This window comes from Oxyura jamaicensis, chromosome 9 (assembly GCF_011077185.1).
Source record: "Oxyura jamaicensis isolate SHBP4307 breed ruddy duck chromosome 9, BPBGC_Ojam_1.0, whole genome shotgun sequence".
NCBI classification, from domain to species: Eukaryota; Metazoa; Chordata; class Aves; order Anseriformes; family Anatidae; genus Oxyura; species Oxyura jamaicensis.
In genome coordinates this window covers 22,228,841-22,247,158 of record NC_048901.1, presented here as the reverse complement: position 1 = coordinate 22,247,158, position 18,318 = coordinate 22,228,841, and positions in this window count along the sequence as shown.

The following is an 18,318-nucleotide window of genomic DNA, read 5'->3' as shown; positions in this document are numbered from 1 at the left end:
AAGAACTGCTTCTTCACTTGAGATGTTAAAACTGTCACCTTTCAGGTGTTTTTTCTTTAGCTTCATTTTCACAAGGGAACTCAAACATTCAACCTCACGTTCCCTTGCAGCAAAGAACTTACACACCCTGTTGCTTTGTGATGACTGTGTTGTCAAAATAAATGACTACAACACTGTGAATGTATTTCAAACACAGAATAAATTCATTGTGTATGGCTAGTGTCACAGCAATATGAAATCTTCATGGGAAATATATGAAAGAATCAGGAGTGTATTCCTGGTTAGGCAAGACATCATTTTAAGAAGTCAGTTAAATTTTAATCGAGAACACTTTTGTTAAAGTGCAGTTAAGAGTAATGAATCTGAACACACCTTGTATGTTCTTACAGCTCAGCTGATGTATTCAGGAACACATTCAGGATGTATTCAGGATGTATTCTGGACTGCTCTGAGTTGCCATGCAGTGGTAGAGGCTTACTCTCTGCACAAATGCCCAGTGTTTGCACAGTCAGGAAAATACTGTAGAACCAACAATCAAATGTTTGTTAACATTTTCAATACACTCTCTGAATTAATTAAAAATTCAGATAAATAACATCATCAGTAGTATGGCTAAGCATACTAACTGCCCCATTTCTGTACCCCAAGAAGACAATATGTCCCTTTGATAGAAACATAAGCATATGTCTTCCAATTCTACAGTGGATTTGGAAGTTTTCAAACCTCTTCCTCCTTCCTCATTAGTTGCTGTTGTTGAAATAAACTGGCTGTGATCATTATTAACATTTACCATCAGGTCTAGGAAATTGTGGTTTTAGTTTCTTTCTTTTTTTTTTTTTTCTTTTTTTTTTTTTACAAATCAGTAGTAAACCCAAGATCTTTCAACACAAAACTTTAGTTCTCTTGAATACTTTTCATACCTTTAGCCCCTTCTAGTTAAATTACTCTAATATCCTGTCTTCTAATTCAAAATGAATAATTGTTGACCTCCAGCTGGTGCAAAATTGTACTAATATCACAACAAAACAAATAAACCCACATTCTTTCAGGAGGAATCATACAATTTATATTATATTATATCAGGGAAGGAATAAGAAGAATACTTCATACAGATTTTCTGGCAAGTACTCTAGTACTCTTACCTAAGCATATGCTAAGCAAAAAACAAATGTAGTTATAAACAAATCTTTCCTTCAGCACAGAAAGCATATGAAACATCTGCTTTCAGCAGGCCAGATCAAACTTTCAAAAATGAGTAGTATATCTATCACTTAACTCATCAGAAAATATTTTCCTACATGGAAATTCAGCCCAGATTTTCACCATGTCAGCCCACTTTCATACTAAGATAATGCTACTAATGCTACAGTAGCATCTTACCAGTATAAAGCTCAAACAGTAAACTGTAGCCAATATTGGGCTCTTGTGTTTCACAGAACAGTGGAAAAACTCTGCCTGTGATGCAGGTCACAATCTTGTCAGAATTACAACTGCTTAACCAGGAGGCTTCAACCAGTCAGAACTACAATTACATGCATGAATGGCTGCTGGAAGAGGCAGCTGTCTTTGGATATGTAAGCAAGAATAAAGTAGACACCACAGATGTTGATGTTATCCAATCCTAACCTCCACACATGCGGCCACATCACTGCTGAAGAAAGAAGCAGCAACTTTGTTAGTCATTTAAAGACTTTTTTTTTTTAAAGGGTATTACCCACACCATATAAATCTATATTTAAAAAATTACACATGTATAGTGTCAGAATGAAGTTAATTAAAGACTTGAAATCTACAACTGTATTGAATTAAAGATGACATTCATTTACAAACACTTGAAGAAAACGTCTGAAACTTAATAGCTTGAAAGGGCTTAGTACAAGAGACAGGGCAGGTGAAAAACCAACACCTACTTGTTCCTTCATATGTGTTTAGCACCTGTTGATAATATGAACTTGAAAGAGATGTCATTTTCATTTCTGGAATAATTTTAAAATTCAGAACACTCTATGAAAAGTATTTAAATTATAAATACTCCCCACACACTCACATATAGAGGGAGCAGTAGGTGATGTATCCCAAATAAGCTTCCTCATACACAGAATAATTCAGCTGCTCCCAATGTCCAACTTCTCTTCTTAGAAGAGTTGCTGCAACACATGGGAAACAAAAGGAAATCAGAATTTGATAAGGCCACAACTTGTCTTCTTTGGAACTTGCAAATATAGCTCATATTTTCTTTTGACTTTCAAGAAGCTATCTGAAAAATCTTTTCTCTAAAACCATCAGTTATTAAAAGGTCAAGAAAATGTAGCAGTCCTAGAAGGAAAGATCAATTAGGAATGCGTGCTGGTTAGGTGATTAAGTTTTAAAAGCTGTTCATGGTAAAATAATATTTTTGAGATAATGTATGCTATAGCACCCACCAAACTGTTTAATTCTGTAGTGGTTCCATGAACTTTTTGAAAGGTTCTTGTAGAAAAAAAGAGTTAAACCCTTTGAATTGAAATAAATTAAAAATTAAGAAAAAAGAAATTAAAATGTAAGAAACCCAGTTTCTTTTACCAGGCTCTCATCAATATTTTCATTCTAGACATTACGTTAATACAAGGATAATGCTCTTTGGAATGCCCCAACTTTAATTTCTTCTCACATGCTTTCAGGAGTCCCTACTATCAGGGCACATGGATCAGTCCTTACTAAGGACTCAGTTTACCAAGATTTATATGTGTATAGTTTACACATATACCAAAACTGATTAATCTGTTCACTTAATAGATGCTCAAATTTTTGAGGAACTGAGATTCTATGTTTTTATTAAAAAAAAAAAAAAAAAATCAAACAAACAGACCCCTCTGGGCCTTTATTTCCCTTCTCGGATAAAACTATTCATGGGCTGGATTTAAACCCTACTGACATCAGAATTCCCAGTAGTAGCAACAGGCTTTGTATCTAGACCCTAAGCCTTCTAATTACAAGCCCTAGGTAGGAAAAAGAACAGGAGATTATAGAAACAGGACAGTAAGTAATTTCATTCTCTTACCAGTAAAAGCCTATTTTTTTTTCCTGTAGTTGCTACATTACTCTGTAATACTTTCTTGCTTCTCTCTAAAATCTCTCTGTGTTTTACTAACTGAGAATATAGATGGAGGAAATCAAGGCAAAAGTAGAGTTTCTGCTGATAGTTGTTGGAGTAAACAATCTATTCTAAACTCCTCTTAACAGACAGCTCCTCTGAGATGTACTTGGCAGATGCTTCTCTATCCAGATAAAATATATCCCATTATCTTCTATTCAAGTGGTAGTCTAGTCACTCAGTTCCTCAAAGATTCATATCACTTCTCTTTTGGAAATATCTTACTCTATTGGGAAATGGCTTTCCTCAAAGAAGCAGGTACAGAAGAAGAACTCTAACAAAAGGATTAGAGAATTGACTCAAGGGGAATTAATACCTTCAAGACCTGAGTGAAGAGTGTGTCAGCTTCTCTGAATCAAAAGCTGAGGATCTTATGCAAAGATTTATTAAAGTCCCACCTTATGTTTTATGATTCTACTTCTTATTCTGATATGACAAAAAATGTTATAATGTCAGGGAGACTAGAACACTTGAGTAAACTGTATGGATAAAATATGTTTAGTGTGAGATGGCTGAAGAGAAATATTTTTTACAAGGAAGAATGTTTCAACATGAGCTTAAATTGCAACCAATTTGAGATTAAATTGTAACTGGGACCTATCAAAAATTAGTTGAAAATGTAGGCAAAACATGTTTCTAGTGGCATATCTGGTGAAGAAGTTGATCTGTTCACCATTACTGTTTCCAGAAAGGTAAAATTCATTTTTATGTTTTATTAAATTATTTTTTATTTTATTTTAAAAAGTCCTAACATCAGTGATAGAAATTACAACTGAAGTACCAGTGGCAAAAATGGCAGATTATTGACAGTTCTCAAGACTGAGATCTATCTAATCCATATGATCTTCTTTCTAAGTTTCTAAATCAGCTCTGACCCTAGGAAATATGAGAGCAATTTGCTAGTTGTACTGCTTTCAGAGGAATTTTATGTTCAAGGTTAAGCAAATTACTTATTGAGAACTGGGATATTTTCCAGAACCATTTGCTATAGTACTTAAAATTAGGCATCTGCATTAAGTTACCTACTGGATGTATCTCTTGCAAATGTCCAAATGCAGTCCTAGTTGATGCAAAATGGATTATAGATGCCTATCTTAGATATCTAATACTGAAAGCTTATCCTTGGGGAACTCAGAGAAGCATAAAGTCATATTAATAGCTTTCTATCATCTTTTAGAGATGAAAACTCGACAAGCATTCCCAGGACAAGAGGACCTGAAGCATTCAAGAAACATTTTAAAACCAAGATTAGGAATGACAGGTTATTCTCACAATTATCTGTCAGCTCTCTAGGGGATATTCTGTCTTCTGCTTTTCAAATCCATAAAAGATAAAGAATTGTAAATGGAAGACTGATAACTAGCTTTCCTTCCTTGGACTGTGTAAATTAAAAGTAACTCCAGTTTACTATCCTCTTCTAAAAAGGATAATGGGATTTTTCAATTTAACTGTATAATTAAAATTAAGGCATTGCTCATTATAACTGATATCTAATGCATGCATATATATCCAAAGCTTTGGTTAGTCTTGTGATGCTACTTATGCCAGAAGTTTAATTCAAACAAGAACTCTTGTTATGTTATTGAGTCCCAAAATATTAAACTGTATCTACCACAATTTATTTAGTCTTTTAACCTCTGTGTCAAAACAGGTGCTTGTCTCTTAAAGTTCATCAAGCTGTGCAAATTATAAAGTTTTTCACATTTTAATATTAAAGCATTCATTTTAGAAAATGGAACACCTGTTATTTTAATGTGCAAAACTTCAGGAATAATTACCTTTCAGGAGTGGACACCACTTTTGATTGGGACTGTCAGAATTGCCTGTATAGCTCTCTTGCTATAACGGATGCAATATTCATACTCTAATTTCCATAAAAATAGATTTTACAGAGTAACTGTTCTGGGATTTGTTAGATTTTCCTGCAAAGCATTATAATTATCTCATACATCAACCATAACTAGTGCTTATTATAAATGCCAGTTGCAATCATTTCCTGATTTTGTTGATGTTATAAGAATATTCGAGTTTTACTTCAGTACTTCAGTTTACTCAGGAAAAAAAAAGAAAAAAAAAAAAAAAAAAAAAAGCTCATTGCATACTGTGTGTTTATAATATAGTATTCAAATTAATGATAAACTTCAAACTTTTCATCATTTGTTTCACTGTCACAAAAGCATTACATATATTAAATATGTTAACAAGAAAGATTAGGGTATTTTTTTACTCCTCATTGTTGATACTTCAGAAATGCAATGCAATTTTGAAATCAATCTATTAAAGAAAAGAAATCTCTGATTTTTTCCCACAAATATATAGATTGAGATGAAAAAATGTACAGTAATTATTTGAAGGAAGCATTTGGACTAGAAGTCCTCTGGGTACTTTCAAATCTGAATTATCCTATGACTGGTTTAATATTTAATCTTTGCAGAACTATACATAAACTCAGCTATAAGAGCATAACAGAGTAAATAAGCTTGTTGTTAAGAAAGAAAGAAAGAAAGAAAGGAAGAAAGGAAGAAAGGAAGAAAGGAAGAAAGGAAGAAAGGAAGAAAGGAAGAAAGGAAGGAAGAAAGAAAAAAAGAAAGAAAGAAAGAAAGAAAGAAAGAAAGAAAGAAAGAAAGAAAGAAAGAAAGAAAGAAAGAAAGAAAGAAAGATTAAGTTAAAAGATTATAAAAGATTAAATTAGAGAATTTGTTTATGATATCCTGAAGTTTTAAAATATTATTCTGTTTCCAAGAGCATTAAAAGGCCAATAGTTTTGGAATACAGGGTTTTTAAATGGAGGAACCTTTTCTCCGTTCTTTATGTTCTCAGATGTCTCATTAAATCTTCTGTAGAGACTATATTTTACTTTGTGTCCCATTTAGATAAAATAAAAACTTTCTAGTATATAAACAGTTTACAGTGTGTATATGATTATGTTACAGATACTTTTGGCATTTGGGTATAGAAAGCAGCTATGTTAGTGGCTTACAATAAATATATGCCCTTACTCTCCAAATATACACGTGTAAATACATATTTGTTCTGCATACCCAGTTTCTAATGAAAACATTATCTTGTAGTTTGCATGTCAGCTACAGTTGGCTTTCCATTTAGAACATCACCTTCCCTTTACCCACTGCACCTTCCACTCATACAGATCTAGTGCCAGTACCTTTTGCATCGAATGAGACACTTAGGTTCCCATAAAGGATTTCTGTCAGTGAATTCCTCTCTGGATTGTTTCCAAACTGGATTGTTTCTCTTGGGCTAGGGGCTTTCTTCACATGTCACAAATATCCCGAAAGCCTCTAATAACTGGAATCCCTTTTTTTTGAGTTATATACTCCAATTTTCACTTTTTGGGTGAGGGTGTTGAGTCCAGAATGACTTCATTATATTTTAGAGAGCTATTCATATTAGTAATCTGGAAATTATGCTTTGACTGTTTTGATATATGGTTCTGTCATGCACACTTAGCTTAGTTATGTGCACTTGCAAGGGTCTCCTTGCCTGTAGTCCCACTAGCTTGATAACATGATGGATACTCCTGCAGAGCCTTACTGTGTATTCTTTGATCTTAGCTATTTTTCTACCTAGCTAGATTCTGTCTAGCACACTTTCTTGGTCCGTGATCACCTCCTAGTCAAATAGTTGCTCATAAGTGGAGTTACTGATCAGACTCTGAATGTGTGAACACTAGTTTAGGATTGAAAGATTAGGCTTGTCAGTTATTTGTTCCACTAAACTTAATATTTATAGAAGGCTACTAGCTCACCTAATGAGCTAAGTTTAACTTAACCTCATACATTTAAAGCTGATCTTTATTATTTTATATTTTCCTTTCAGTCAAGACATACATTTGCAAATATTCCAAAAATTTACTAGGAAAAACAAAACAAAAACAAACAAACAAACAAACAAACAAAAAACATATATTATGGCATCTGGTCCAAAACATAAAAATTTAAAACATCATCTTTTGTAGCTTAACCTTAAGACTGCTGCTGAGTTTTTAGTCTCTTACTGATATCTTCATACAGAAAGTCCATAGCTGCCTCAACTAGCTATTCAGCAGGTAGAAAGGGACATAAGCAAAAAACTCTTCACTGTGACAGTGATTAAGCATTGGAGTAGGTTGCCCAAAGAATTGGGAGAAGTTTGTTCTCTGGAGGTTTTCAAAATTCAACTGAAAGAAAACCCTCAATTTCATCCTCTAGCACTGAATTCACCCCACCTGGAGCAGCAGATTAAATTCCAAAACCCCCAGAGGTACCTTCTAGTCTATTTTTAAAATTACTAATTTGATTGCATGTTGTTCTGTTTGAAATACCTCTGATTTCCAGATTAGTAGATAATTAAAATATATATATATATATATATATATAAAAAAAAAAAAAAACTTAAACTTAGTCAAATCATTGTTGTTATTCATCTCACAAGACCCTGGCTGAAACAAGATCTTTGGGTGATTGAGAGTTCATTAGTTAGACTTCCTTAGGTTTCTTTCCTGAGACACTCACAATTTGAATATCTTTGTTACTATTATATCATAAGACTACCAAAACATGTTGATTGCCAGAAATGTGCAGGAAGAAATAGCGATGGCTATCTCAGTTAGAAAGAAACATTGTCAAATATTGAGATTCACAATATTAGCACTTCCTTAAGTATACAGCAGAAGTAAAGAAAAGTGAAGAGAGAATTGGCCTCGATCATAACCTAGTTTGTGCTTCAACAAAGTAATTTATAAATACTACATTTCTATGAGGAAAAAATAGAGTTTTAGAACATCTCAGAGGTAATTAACCAGACAGTTTTTGGCATTTGATTGATTGCTTTTTTTTTTTTTTTTTTGAAAAACATTAAAACCCTCAGAGCTGCAACAAAGTTAAAAGCTTAGGTCTAGACATGAGGTCATCATTCTTCATTATCACCTTATGTGAAGAAATAAAAAAGTGATGCACTTGTGATTGAAACCAAGGCACTTATTGATATAGCTCTCCACTGTAAACCTCCCTTTTCCCCTATCTGCTATGTAACAAATTATGCTATTTACCAGATGGCTATTGCAGATGTTTTATACCAGATTCCTTACTCTAGTCTGAAGCCCAGCAAACTGAGCAAATGCAGAATTTGAGTTTAATGCATACTTGTTTGCAGAAACAGAGCTGATATATTGTTATAAATTGTATGCTTTCTCAGTGTCCAAATAGTCATGGGTTATAAGAGTGCTAGATGCTTACCTGACATACAGTTATTTATGTCACCCAGTGCTGTGATCTCACTGTATCTCACTAAAAAAAAAATAAATAAATAAAAAAAAAAAAAAAAAAAAGAACCGTTTCTGCAATGAAGCCTCCCAAGGCTACCAAACCCTTGGAGAAAGTGTTAGCAATGATTCATTAGACAGTGACATAACCTCCAAGTTAGTACTGCTCCTATGGACCTGATGGATGTTAGCTGCTTCTGCAATATTAGAAGTTCCCATCAGGCTTCAGATAGATGAAAAATATCACCTCTTAGTCATTAAAAAGTACATATATATGTATATATAAAAATATAGATCTTGCAGAACTGCATAAAAGACTGTTCTTACTGGTCATTTGCAAATGCTCTTGTACTAATGACTACTTGGTGAATAAAAAAAAACAAACTATGTTCTATATGAATTCAAACCACAAATTCACCTTGGCTTCAATTTTCACAGCTATTTTTGCAAGCCAAAACTTTATCTAAGAAAATTGTGAACAGAATATAAAGCATAAATAGGTACTTGTGCAAATATGTGTTTTGATCCTTCAGTCTATCTTAAAATGTTCAGAATAATGAATGTTACTCACTATTAGTAGGGGTGGGAGTAATGTACTTTTACCAGATGAAGGTCTCAGTTGATCTTTCAGCACTGAATTTCCCTGGAAAAGTGTTGATACAGGGTCATAACATTGTATTTCCTGTAATCTACACAACGGGGAAGCTGATTTCAAATTCTTATTTGGAATCTCCTACATCCCAGGAAGCCATAAAGACCTGATTTCAAAATCATTTAAACTTACCGATTTCTGCAGGTTTTGTATCATTTCAAGTGTGTGGATTTCACTGGGAACAGAGCATTAACAGAGCAGTAAATACCTGTGAACTCAGATTCGTAGAATTCTAAATACTCGTGAACTTGGGGCCATAGATTCCACTGTACGTGGAAAAGGTACTGCTTACTTCACCATGCACAGTGAAAATAAATATATAAAAGATGATGGAGCACTCAGATATTATTGAGTTAAAATGAAAAGGATATTCATAACAATGGTTAGTGGTGATGATGTGACTTAAAAACAGCAAAAATTGAGCATGGAGTAGAAAAAAATATAGTCCCTATCTCAGGCATTTGCATGATTGTTTTTAGTGTGAAGAGTAGTAAGTGCTCAAAAACTTCTTTCATTTATTTGTCTTTACTGCAAGCAAGAGATGAGAAATAAGGATTAATTATCCAGCACAAAACACTAGCTTCCAGAATGCCAAACTATTCATTGGAGCAGGAGCAATGAATTGTGTTTGGAGCTCTTGGATCCCACCATCACGTGAGAATCTTTTTTCCTCCTGTTTCTTCAAGTCACTTCTAGGACACTTCAGCAGGTGAATGTTAAAAGCTTTACTAATTTAAATAATTGATGTGATGTTTACTGTTATTTTTATTTGTTCCTATGTGAAGACTATCAATTAATGATCTCTCATATAATGTATCAGGTTCAGAAAAGTATTTGTATCTAGGGAGTTAAAAAAATAAATATTTTTTTAAATAATTTTTAAAAATTGCTGAAACTGTCTTTTGTTCTAGTACAAATTAAGTTTTACTTTGTTAACTATTCTGTAAAGCAATGTGTTTCTGTGATGTTTACAGAACAAATGAGTATCAACAGATGAATATTTGTTAATATCAGTGGCAAAAGTGTTTGTAGTTGCTAATGTAGTGCAGCTAATAAGCTCACTCTTTTCTATTAAAAAAAAAAAAAGAAAGAAAAAGAAAAAAAGAAAAAAGTGTGCCCTCAATGATGAGGATATTGCTAAAAGTAACAACAACAAAATTATTTGACTTGCAAACTTTTTCGTAACAGAATATTGTGATTGAAACATATCTTGCAGATAGCATTGCTTTATTGACTAAACCTGTTCATTCATTTTGGGTAGAGATGTCTGCCCTTTGCTTTGAAAATTGTGGAAAAAAACTGTGCTAGATCATGACAGCTAATTACAGATTATTTGAAACCTGCCATTTTCATGAAGGCTTCAAAGCGAACATTTCTTTTCCAGCTGCATCTTAAGATACAGTACAGAAGATGAAGCACTCTTTTTGAGGAGTTTTAATCCATCTCTAGGTTATTCACTGAAGATTCACAGTGTTTTATCAATGCCACTCTCCTGTTGGTTTAGCTGGGCGTGAAGTAACAGAGGCAGCAAGGGAAGTGATATTTTTCATAACGATGATACTATTTTCTGTTTACAAAATGCTTTCCAATGAGCTGCATAGTTCTAAGTTTTATTATTCCAAAATTATTTAATAAACTTCTCTGGGATAGTATTTACCCTTGGTGAATAGTTCACAAAAAAAGAAAGGTGCAAAAAGTTTCAGTTGCAAAAGTTACCAGACTAATGTCAAGTCAAATCAGTCATTCAGCATCAGCTTCCTTCTTTATTTGAGTATATAATGCTGACTGGCACAAAATACATTTTGAAGTTTATATTTAGGAATATTGCAATGCAACCTACATTTCTGAGTACCTTGTATAACTCAAAAAGATCAACTCTGTGAATTAACAGGAGGTTTGTGGAGATACGAGGTTATTGCTATGCTAATCATAACAGCTGTTTGCTGTGCAGCATATAAGTGAGGTACTTGAGGAGTCAGTCCCTCCTCTGTAACGCACAGATATCCCAGTAGCAGTACTTAGGGACTGAGATTCGATAAGCATTTGTCAGAAATGTGTTAGGAAAGCTGATCCTGCCTTGAACCCAGAGGGCAAACCTCACTGACTTTTAGCACTTTCTTCAAGCCCTACATTTTCTAACCAAAATTAATAATGGGATTCAAATCTAACCTTTGGTTAGATTTAGGTAAAGGTTATGCTTTTCCAGATTTATTGATTTATGCAAAAAGTTCATTAAAAATAAAATTATATATATATAAGCTATATAATAATATCTGGCTTTGATAATAGTACATGAAAACCTGCAAGAAAAACACCTTGAACTCAGAAACTGCATCCACTATTTAAAGAATAAATGAAAGATCCGGCCTTGACTTTATGTCTGTTCTTCCAAGAAGGAAAAAAAAAAAAAAAAAAAAAAAAAAAAGCATTCCTACAAGGACTTGTGTAGTTGTTTCTGCTCACTCTTTTTATTATGATTTTGGAAAATTGGAATATTTCAAAATATCAGACTTGGCTTGATATGGCATTGTACAATTTTATATTGACATTAAAATAATAGTACCATGAAAGTTTTGAAGAAGATTCTATTTCCTATTGTTTTGTTTTAGATAATGTCAGTGCCAAATATGCACTTTTACTGTGGCTTTCCTATATAGTCTCAAGTTATGTATATGCCAGTGAGTGAGAGACAGAGATCAGTTAATGATAAAAAATCCTGATGTATCTCTGACCAGCACAAAATTCATCTTTCACACTTTTAAACCTATCCAGCTTCTAATTCAAATCCTGCTATTGAAAAAATCTTGCAACACAGCACTAGGTCTCTGCAATACGGTACAGAGATACAATTTCAATTATTTTTCACTGCTCTGAGAAATATATAGTGGTGGATTTGTACATGATTAGACTATTAAAGAAAGAAAGAAAAAAGGCAACATTTTATTCTCATAGAATTCCTTAGTTCTCAAGAGTGTTGTTTGTCAGTTGTTTCTTCACTGAATCCTCAAAAACCAACCAACCAACCAACCAAAAAAAGAAACAAAGAAACAAACAACAATTGAGACACAATAAACCTTACTATAGGTTGCTATTAAACGTGTATCTGTTACAAGCTTCCTTTTAAAGCCTTCTTGGAATACTCTTGTGTGGGAAAACAGGACTGCAGATGCTTTCTACTCATTTGCTTAAACAAGCATGGCATAATTCATCTGAAAGATACACAGCTCAATTGATGGAAAAAAGAAGTAGCCAGCACTTATTACAAGAAGCAAAGCGAAAAATTCATAACTGTAATTTCTCTGAAATATTTGAATGACTTTTCCACTTTTAAATGTACTCAGTACACTCACTACAACTATCACAAGAAAATTAAGAATATGAGTTACCCATATAGTTTGGGACTAGTGGGACTAGTGCATGAGTTTTGTTTCTTGATAATGTACACTAAGAATATTTTCACCCATTCCCTAGATTTTCTTTTGAACAGCCATCATGATATATGTGCTTGCAGTTTGCATAATATCACGTTTTTATTTGGGGGGCTACCTTTTGTTTCAAATGGCTAACAATGTTTAGCTCTTCTAAATAATAGAATAAATAACACTCCCATCTTAATGGTAGCCTGCCTGTCAAGTTGTAGAAGAAAAATAGTTATATGGGACACAAGTTGATTATATGTAGTAAAATTCCAAGTGAAAGAGATGTGAGAACAATACCTTACATTGAATCTTGTGCTCTGTTAAAGCCTGCTTTCAACAAAACTTCAAAAAGCCCATCTAAAAACTGGCCCAATGGGTGCTCTGCCCAGGTAGCTTTTGTCTCTAAATTTTAACACAAATTGGACATGGCATGTCCAATGCCTCACACATATTTTAGTGTCTGCCTGGGGCTGCGTATTATTTGATACAGAAAAAGGCTTGTAAAAAGGATAGGACTCTGCTTTGTGCTCAAGGTCTATTCAGAGGCATATGTATATTTTAAATAGATTTGCATTTCCTAATAGGCACCTCAGAACTGAAAAAGAATAGGCAAGAACATCAGCTATTCAAATTTTTGAAGACGAAAGAGAAAAGGTTAAAGGAAAATGCTAATCCTACAGTCATTTTACAGCTTTGTAATACATCTTACCCTCTTAAAGGGAACCTTCAACTTCCATATCTCTAATTCAGCCACAGTGTTACTCTTACAGATTTATCCAAGAGCTGTGCATTAATGGCAAGACAGAAGGGAGCTTCAGAAAACAAGCAGTTTTTCCAGACAATGCTCAGGCTGCATCTCCATGCTGCTGGAGCAGTTCTGTACCCTCTAGCTCCCAGTCTTGGGCAGGACTGAAGGATTTAGTAGTGCAAAGGAGCAGAAAAATGAAGGTTACACTTTTTTCATCTGAGGAAAGAGATAATCCAACTAAAGCCCTTTCTGGTCTACAATTTGGCTTACATCCAGATTCCACTTATCACCAAGATTAGCTGATTGTTCTCACTGGGTGTAATTATGCAAGCCTTCTCCTCCCTCCCGCTCCTTTCCTTCATTATGCAATTTTATTTTTGAAGAGTTTTCCTACAGGTGACACCTGCTGTGATAGAACCTGAGACGATAATACATCTTTACAGCTCTGCCTAGTCTGTTGCAACAGTATATGTAAGCAGTTGCTCCAACTGTCCTCTGAAAGGTTTTGGAGTGCCTGCAGAAATTTGGATATGCCGAAGCACAAGACAGCTCTTTCAAGGTCACAAACAGCAAGAGGCTTTAAAAGGCCCTCATCATCTCTCAGCAATGTTGATACATGAGAGTTTAATTTGATGAGAATGGCACCTCATTATATTATAATGTGATGACTCCTTCAGCACTAATGCCATGTTAGAAGGTGGTATGAGTATTTGGAAAGCCAACTAGAAGGGGTCTTCAGAAAGGCACATTCTTATAGACTGTGATAGGGAAAGGCAATCATTTAGAGTTATAATGCAATTTATTATAAAACATTTTCAAGACATAGACATTTACCCAGTACTATTAAGACAGATGTAAAATAGCTGCAGGAGGCCTTTGCAGCCTCATAGGGATTATATTGAATGCTTCTAAAGTCTATAATACAGTGTAAGGATGGTGCTGCTAAACTATATTTTTTCCTTTGCTTAATCATGTCATAAACATTATGAGGTAAAATTCTGAATGAGCTTGGTTATTGTATTCAAATTCAAGTTCATTAGCTCTGGAAGTATAGAAGGCAAAGATCTAACAAAGGAGGAAAAAAGATTAAGTTTTCTGGCAAAGCGGTAAAACCCAGATTTGCCAGAAAAAAAAAAAAAATATATATATATATATATATATATAAATTGTATTTAATTTGTTGTTCAACAAAGATTGAAAAAAAAATAAATCCCAACATCCAAAAATATTGAATATTGAAAAATATTGAAACATATTAAAGAAGGAAGATACTAATTGGTGTAATTTATAGTGAAAAAGACAAGAAATAATATAATTTCCATTTAAAAAGAAGCCTATTGCCTTTTCTCAGGTAGCAATATTCTGCAAGGAGCTCGTAACAACCTACAAAGTATGTGTGTTTATAAAGCCTTTAAGTACAGAAGCCATTCAATTTAATTACTTTATATTCTTCTCTTAGTTCTCTGCTCCCAATAGATGGTTGGAAAAACATTCAAGAGGTGCACCTTCATGTGCACAGAAGGTGCACACTGAATGTGCAACATTCAGTGTGCACCTTCTACTTTTCAAAGATGCATCATTTAATGAGACATCCTGGTTGCTTTGTGTGTACTAGCTATTGGAAAAAAAAAAAATCAAAAGAAAAAAAAATCCTGGCATTGATTAAGCAATACATTGATCAAGTTTCTCTTACAGAGGAGGTCTAGTTCAGACATACTTCCATTTTCCTAGTACTCTGTAACAGTTCTCTGCCCATTCACAAACACAGAGCCACTTTCAAAATTGAACAATAAGTCACTGACTCCTTTCTTACTTTCCTTCATTGTCAGAGTATTTCACGTTATGGCAGTTCTTTCCAATCAGTCAGAATTTTTTTTCTTTCAAAAAAAAAAAATAAAAATAAATAAAAAAGTAAATGAATAACATGGATAAAAACCAGTCCAGAGATTAGAAACTCCTCATTCTTTGTATGTTAAATAACCTATTCTTAACAGTCAAAATTTGAGATGAAAAGGTCTTAAAATGTGACTTGAAATATGATATAAAGTTGTTGTTACCTAAAGGAGCCATTATTCCTAATTGTTTTATGATTTAACTATTGTACACTGCCTGTTCTTGATTCTGCTAGCACAGAATTTGAGGTAAGATTATAACTGATTGAATTTTAAATGTCAACCAATTTTATGAAGCAAACATCTCCTGAATAAGAACAAATGTTAGTCAGAAATTTCTTCCAATAGGGACTACTTAGGGCTCTGTAATATTTATTTTTATTTAAAATTGGGTGTCTAAGAGGAAACGTATGAGAAAAAAAGCTATTTGGAAGATATTAAGTGAAGAATAAAGATGAAGGCAGTGGGTGTGATGTTCCATCAAGATCAGCCCCCTGCTCCTGACTCAACATGTTCACTCTTAAGAATCAGCACACAAAGGAAAACAGCAAGAAGCTAATTTAATGTCTACCAAAACCAATGGAAATTGTTGAGAAAGAGATCATGAACAAACAATGGAAATACCAGTGAAAAACTATATAATGTAGAGGTATTGCATGCTTGCAGCCCAGAAGGCCACATGCATCTTGGGCTGCATCAAAAAAGGTGTGACCAGCAGCTCAAGGGAAGTGATTGTCCCCCTCCACTCTGCCCTCGTGAAGCCCCACTTGGAGTACTGCATCGAGGTTTGGGGCCCCCAGCAAAAGAAAAATGTGGGTCTGGTAGAGCGAGTCCAGAGGAGGGCTACAAAGATGATCAGAGGGCTGGAGCACCTCTCCTATGAAGAAAGGCTGAGAGAGCTGGTGATGTTCAGCCTGGAGAAGAGAAGACTCCAGGGAGACCTTATTGCAGCCTTTCAGTACTTAAAGGGGTCTTATAAAAAGGATGGGGAGGAACTCTTTACTCAGGTAGATAATGATAGGACAAGGGGGAATGGTCTTAAAATGAAAGAGGATAGATTTAGATTTAGAAACAGTGAAACTAAGGTTTGCTCAGAAGAAAAGCAAAGATTCTTCCCTCTCCCATATGCACATAGTCACAAAGGCCCATAATTTCTTGCAGCAGTTTATTATATTAGTGCTCTTTGGAATGAATGATGAAGAATTAACTGCTTTGGTAAAAAGTTTTGTCTCACCTATGCCCCAAACAAAATCGACTAGATGTTCACTAAACAAACCCTATATATTTGTTAATATCAGTGGCAGAAGTGTTTGTATTTGCTAATGCAGTGCAGCTAATAAACTCACCCTTTTCTATTAAAAAAAAAAAAAAAGTATGAGAAAATAATTTTATTACAATGTAATGCCAGTGAAAATCTGTAAAAATTTAGACATACCCAAACAAAGTCTTGTAGCCTGTAAGAAATACTACACAGTGTAGAGTTATATACATATTACAAATGTATTTATATATTTCATGGTAATAATAGTTTGATTCAAATAGAAAACAAACGTGAGATGATTTTAGGAAGTATCTACAAGAGAATTTTAAAAGTATTTTGCCTCAAGGACTAACAACTAAGAAAAATGTAAAAAAAAAAAAAAAAAAAAAAAAAAAAAAAAAAAAACCACCCAGGGTATTGTAGACTTCATCAACCTCTTCCAAAAGAATGTAAAAAATGAATGTCATTTGAAAATATTGAATTTATAAACCGTAGCAGTATAATCTATCATAGAACAGAACGTTATTGCATTTTCCATTATAATTATTAACCTGAATCCAGAAATATATTGAGATATCTGAACAAAGTGGAGTCACTAACTGTTCCTATCAGTGCAACATCTTAAAAAAATTACAAGCCTTAATCAGAAAATGGTTGTGGCTTGTCTACAATGTCACTTCTAATGTGATTGAAAGATTTAGAGCCTTTCAGCTTTTGCTGATACAATAATATTTATTTATTTATATTAATCTCTTGCCCTTTTTTTTTTTTTTTTTTTGGAATATTGATAAGAGGAGAGGCATTGACTTAAAATCAAAAAAAAAAAAAACAAAGAGGTCAGTCTCAAAGATTATGGAGAAATAACATGGAAAATGTAACCAGAGTTTGCAATTTCTAAAAGGTGTACTTAAGAGCAAGAAAGTTTTTAACTCATTTTTTACTGAAATAAATAGCAAGTAATCTTGCTATTCTCCCTACTCGCCTAGGAGCTGGGCTCAATGATCCTTGTTGGTCCCTTCTAACTCAGAATATTCTATGATTCTATGATTTTTAAAGAATGCTTATTTCAAGCCAGAGATTATGTTATTTTTTAAACCTTCATGACCTTTAAAACCCTCATGACTCTGCAGCAATTAACACTTTGTAGACATCCATTAACTATTCATGAAATCTTTTTAAAGTATTTGAGATGAAAATGTTAATTACACTAGAAAATAATCTGAAGTGTCAGGAAATAGTGCAGATTCTAGAGTACAGATCTGTCTAACTGGTTGAATCATCCTTGATAAACATCAGAAAACTATAGAAAATCCTAAAATTACCTTCCATTTCTCTAACTTGAAAGCTTCCATGTGTATTAGCACAGCATGATATAATTCACTTTGAAAATGAAATATTTGTTTTAAATTCCTGATTAAAACAAGCCTGTTTTGATAGCTTCACTGGATATGGCAGAGTACCCTTCAAATTCTGTGAATCTGGGGGGAAGAGAGAAAATCGGGTGCAATGCACAAAATATCACTTTCACAAATATTCGTCTCCATCTTGATTCTTTTGGTCACATACTTCTTCATCAGCAAGGAGGACAGTTGTTCCATAGGCTCTCAAATTTAATAGTCAATTACTGCCACAACACAACAATGCAAAAGGTCTTTATCATACACCTGTCCAGATGCTAAATGAATCTTCCTTCCCAAAAGTCTCCCTGGCAATGCAGCATCCTTTTAAGTCTTTTCGGGCCATCATAGATCACTGGTAAACCACAGTGACTTCCAAGGACCCTGTTAACAGAGGAAGTATACAGGTACTTGGGCACCTCCAGTTTATCAGCATCATTAATTCCTTGTGGTTCTCCCCCAATGAACACAATAGTCTACTTATAATCACAGAAAGGCTATGGGAATGTGAATTATTGCTTTTCTCACCTCATGAGGAATGCACTCCAAAATAGCT